The sequence below is a fragment of the Scyliorhinus torazame genome, chromosome 3 (assembly GCF_047496885.1).
Source record: "Scyliorhinus torazame isolate Kashiwa2021f chromosome 3, sScyTor2.1, whole genome shotgun sequence".
Lineage (NCBI taxonomy): Eukaryota > Metazoa > Chordata > Chondrichthyes > Carcharhiniformes > Scyliorhinidae > Scyliorhinus > Scyliorhinus torazame.
Window position 1 is genome coordinate 151,531,865 of NC_092709.1, and position 6,000 is coordinate 151,537,864.

The window sequence follows — 6,000 nt, forward strand, 5'->3', positions numbered from 1 at the left end:
TTCCCTCCGTCCCTCCCTATCCTTCCCTCCGTCCCTCCCTATCCTTCCCTCCGTCCCTCCCCTCCGTCCCTCCCTATCCTTCCCTCCGCTCGGCTTCGCCGTTGCCAGGAGCCATTTCTCCACCGGGAACAGCGCAATGTTGCTGGGGAAGGGGGATCTTTCCACAACACATCTCCTCCGACATTTAGAGAGAGGGAGGAGGGGATAGCGGACGGGAAGAGCAGGAATGGCGGGATGTTCAGATAAAGAGTTTCGTGAAGCCATCGCCTGCAATGGCTTACTTGTATTTATCGGCTGATTCATTTGTGTGTGTGTGTCCCCTCGTTAGTGATGGGCTCTTCCGATCCTGACGCAGTTTGGTAGCTAAGGTAAAGGTTAGAGTTCAGTCTGACAGACCAAACGGTGAATGCCTCCAGTTAAACACATCAGTCCCAGCAATGTGTGGTCACTACTCTGGCTGAGATTCATTATTACTAAGGGCAAAGAATAGGAAACTCCATCACTGGCCCATTGCGGCGGCGGTGTGTTTTATTCAGACATGGACGAGTGACTAGCCAAACTGCGCAAACTTCACCCTTAGTTTTTAACTTTTTTTAAATCCCTTCATGGGATGAGAGTGTAACTGGCGAGGCTAGCATTTATTGACCATCCCTAAATCCCCTTGAGAAGGCGGTGGCTCTGCTACAACCATGTGTTGTAGTTACACCACGGAGAATGCAGAACTTTAAAAGAACATAGACAAGTTGGTGGAGTGGGCAGATAGGTGGCAGATGAAGTTCAATGCACAGCGATGTGAAGTGATGCATTTTGGTAGAAAGAACGTGGAGAGACAATATAAAATAAGTGGTAAAATTCTTAAAAGGGTGCAGGAGGAGAGGGACTTGGATGCATATATGTACAGATCATTAAAAGGTGCAGGACGGGTGGAGAGCACAGTTAAAGTATAGTATTCTGGGTTTTATTAATAGGGGCATAGAGCACAAGAGCAAGGAGATTATGCTGAACTTATACAACACACAAGTTAGACCTCAGCTGAAATATTGTTTGCCCTATTATGTATTTTCTTTTCAAGTACAGAATGATCTCTCTGAGCTGCACGCGGAACAATACACTGTACCTCGGTACACATGACAATAAACAAATCCAATCCAATCCCTACTGGATGCCACACTAGGAAAGATGTGAGCACATTGGAGAGCGCTCAGAAGAGGTTTACAAGAATAGTTCCAGGGATGAGAAACTTCAGTTATGAGAATAGATTGGGGAGGTTGGGATTGTTCCCCTTGGAAAGAAGAAGGTTAAGAGGAGATTTGATAGAGATGTTCCAATTAAGGGACTGAACAGTGTAGATGGGGAGAAACTGTTCCCGCTCCTAAAAGGATCAAGAACGAGAGGGCACAGATTTAAAGTGATTTGCAAAAGAAAAAAATTAAATGTGAGAAACAGCTTTTTTGTACAACGAATGATTCAGCTCCAAAATGCACTGCCTGGAAGTGTGGTGAAGACCGGTTCATTCGAGTCATTCAAGAGGATATTAGGTGATTATTTGGATAGAAACAATATGCAAGGGTATGGGGAAGAGGCAGGAATGTGGCACTAAGTCATGATGCTAGTTTGGAGAACTGGTGCAGACACGAAGGGCCAAATGGCCTCCTATGACATAACAATTCTGTAAATTAATGCTGCTTGGTAGAGTTACAGAATTTTGACCCAGCAACAGCAAAGGAACCAGTGATATAGTTCCAAGTCAGGATGATGTGTGACTTGGAGAGGAATTTGCAGGTGGTGATGGTCCCATTCACTTCTCCCTTGCCCTTCCAGGTGGTAGAAATTGTGGGTTTGGAAGATACTATTGAAGGAGCCTTGGTAATTTTTTTTTAAACTGATTTACAGTAATTTGAAAATCCTATAGAATTAATGCATCTAAGTTTATTTTTAATTGCTTTATTTGTAGCAATGAGACAAGCAAAATCAAATTGCAGCCAGTCCCTATAATTCTTTGAAACTTAACAGATGTGAATCTTAATGTGTTATATTTATGATGGTAACAGCATTGAGTTACGGAAGTGTATGCCAAACCAGTAACCACGGATACCCCATATACATAAGTATAGTCTGTTGTTTCTATGGTGTAATACAAGAAGGAGAATGTAATAACATAACTAATCCACCTCTATGCAATGAATCCGTCACGCTTTATTGAACAGTTCCTAAAATTTATTTTTCATCTCTAACTGACACTAGTCATAAGAAAGTAGGCCATTGTGAAGTGCATTCAATCTATTCAGTCCAACATTAACACATAGCTAAGTGCAAGCTAAGAAAATTGAAGAAAGTGTTTGTGATGAAGAAAATTTGTTTATAACTGCCGTGTCACACTTTGTCTCTCACAAACAATTTGGTTGCGTATTCATACAGTCACAAATTTGTTCTCATTTGATCAAGGGATGTCAGCATCGCTGGCAAGGCCAGTATTTATTGTCCATTCTTAATTCCTGTGAGAAGGTGATGATGCCTTCTTAGACTGCGGTAGCCCATATCGTGTAGGTATGCCCACAGGGTTGTTGGGGAGGGTAGTTCAAGAGTTTGACACAGTGACAGTGAAGGCACAGTGAAATATTTCCAAGTCAGAATGATGTATGAAATGGGAGGATCTTGCAGGTGGTGGTATGAGCCTTCTGTCCTTCAAAGCAGTAGAGTCACAGATTTGGATGGTGCTGTCAAAGAGGCCTTAGTATGTTGTTGCAGTTCATCTTGGACACATCCAAATATGTACCATATTGGTCACCTTCTCAGAAAATTGATACCACTCAGATATTTATCCAGAGAGAATTACTGGTCTTTGCTTTTGTCTGGGAGATAGCTAGTAGCTTAATATTGCAGGCTATTCTTTGAAGTGGTTTCTGCCTTTTTATCTGTACAAGCATCATTATTCAACAGTGCAAGAAAGAATATCGCGACTGTTCTTTCAAATCAGCTCATAAACTGTCACTGCACCCATTGCAAGCTGCCAAACTTAGTGTAGAATACCAATCTGGTTGTCATGGTGGCACAGTGGTTGGCACTGCTGCCTCACAGCGCCAGGGACCCGGGTTCAATTCCAGCCTTGGGTGACTGTGTGGAGTTTGCACGCTCTCCCGTGAATGCGTGGGTTTCCTCTGGGTGTTCCGGTTTCCTCCCACAGTCCAAATCTGTGCAGTTTAAGTAAATTGGCCATGCTAAATTGCCCCTTAGTGTCCAAGATATGCAGGTTAGGTGGAGTTACGAGGATAGGGCGAGGGAGTGAGCCTAGGTAGGGTGCTCTTTCAGAGGGTCGGTGCAGACTCGATGCGTGAAATGGCCTTCTGCACCGTAGGGATTCTATGGTTCTATTTTATGGTCTGAAAAACACTATTTTGTTATGAGGACTACAGGCAGGAACATTAACATCTGTTGCTCTCTTTGGTTGGCTCTGAATATGGCGGTCAATATGGTCGCCTTCCTTAATCCTAATTATGTTTGCTCGAGAGTCGCCAGGTATCTTTCAATACCGCCACAAGGTTCAAACCCGAATACTGATCAAAGAATCGGTACACCAGTTAGTTAGTACAAAGTCAATACTATTTATTTACACACGCAGTAATATCTACTCATGCACAAAATACTACAAACTAAACTATCACTACTGCTAAAAGCCTGTACTTAGCTTCGGGCACCCACTCAGTCAGAGGAACAATGGCCGTTGCTCGATTCTGAGGCTGCTGGGGTCGAAGTGGGGAAACAGCTAAGGTCGTCCGTCTGGTAGCGAGCGTTGACCTTTGACTTACTTGTTTCTGGTGCAGCTGGTGGACGGGTCTCTCCTCTGTGAGAGCCGAGTCCAAGAGAGCGATTCTCATTTGGGACCGCCTTCTTATACCTGAAGGGGCTTCGCGTGCTTTTGGGCGGGCCTTGAACTTGGCCCCAATCAATTGGGCCGTATCTTGATCACTCGTATTGATCTTGACCAACAAAGGGGTGAGTGCCCTGATGGCTGGGCGTGACCTAGGTGTCCATTGGCCTGCTTTGTTTCCTGCTTTTGGTTTAGAGAACTGGCGCCACGAGGTCTGGGGCCAGATCGGTTAGTTAAGTATCTTCCTTTGTTCCCGGAGATGGGCCATCCTTATGCTAATGGGCCTACAGTTTCAGTCTTGTCTAGGACCTGCGGCTCCAATATGTAGACAGGCTCTGTGCCTGCTTGCTTTCTTAACATTGTCCACTTTTCCCTGCAATCTTTGCAAATGTCCATTTTGTATTCTGGAAGTGGCCATCCCAGATGGCTACACTCCTTCCTTGTGATCCTCAACGCGAAGCTTGAAGGATAAAATAACCGCGTCGTCTTCGTTCTCCTCCCAAGTTGGTAACCCATAAGCACTTCATAGGCTCTACACTGCTCTGTCCTATGAATTGCAACTTTTACCAAAATTATTTATGTACATACATCATTACAAAATTCTACGGGACGCTATGACATTCAGGCATGCATTACAAAATAAAAAACTGGAACCTCTAACTATCCTTAACTAAACTATCCTTACACAAACAATCAAAAGAATTTACACCATTTTAAACTGTACCAATAGCAGCAACACAGCTCTCTCTGGCTTGGCAGTCAAGCACAGAGTTTTACATTTCTTTTTATTGGAACAAACAAAACACACATAAAAAATGGAAGCACTTTAATTCACTTAAAGGGGTTGGGGGGTTTGTTGAAGTCCGAAAATCGGGGATCTGAGGGTGTATATCGGAGTGCAAGTGCGGGAGGCTTTCCTCCGCCATTTCCTCAGTCTTAGAGCATGAACGACACTGCAGAGTATCGCAAGTACTAATATTGATTCCACAACGTAGGATAGGGAATGCCAGGTGATGAACCCGTCACACCAGGTCGGTGTACTGGTAACTATCTCGGGATTTAGGGTATGGCATGGGAAACATTCACGGCCTGTGTGGTAGGGGTCAGAGGGGTAGCGTCCACGCGCAACTGGAGGGATCGCGCTAAGATCCAACTGTAGAGCATGATGGCTGTCTTCATCTTCCCTTCTTTCTGTCTTTTTTCTTCTGAGGTTCCTGAGATTCCGAAGTTCTATGGACACAAGCATAATATGTTATTATCTTGCTTAAGATCTTGTATGTCTGTCTGTCTGTCTGTCCTCTTATTGCCAGTTACCCATTATAATTGGTCACCATCTGTGACTCCCTCATTTTTTTATTTTTTAAACCAAATATTTTGACAAGACATCCGAGAAAAAAACTGACACAGTGCGAGCCGTCTCGCAGCCTGTGCGATCTACCATCCCAGTGTTCGAGGATGTAAATAGCATTTGGAAGCAACCTAAGGGTTGCCATAAAGAAACAAAAGAGTTTTGAACTTAACAAGCTAAAATGGGGTGCGTATGGGCCGGTAAGAATGGGTGGAATCCCCGGGTAGGACGGTGACCAGTGCCGTATGTGCTCTACCCGAGCGTAGCTAACCAGAGGGGGGAGTCCTCAGGCAGGGCGGGGACCAGTGCCGTTTCTCCACTGCCTGAGCGACCGGCAAGAACGGAACGAATATGTGATCGTCGGGGGGCTGCCTCTCGTGATTACCTTCAAATCAGGAGAGTAGCTATGATTGGTTGTCTGCCGACAAACTAGTTTCTCGAACAGCCATTGGGCGTCAGAAGGGTAGTTCTGCCTGCATCAAGACGTGGCGTGGGGCCATGAAACTTTAAATTAACAAACAGCATTTAACGTTCACAATAACGAACAAACATACATAACAAACATGGTGCAGGTTCCATCAGAAAGGAAACCGTAACACTCCATCAGTTCCTTTTTACCATCATCTGGACACCTCATTGCTCAGTAGCGAACAGAGTCGCAAAGGGATTCATTTGGTGGGAGTCAGACTCCATGTCATCATCTTCTCCCGGCTGCCATACTCTTGACTGGAGCTACTCTTTGCTAAAGCTGCGTGGGGCGAATTGGGGTCCATCTAATCATTCC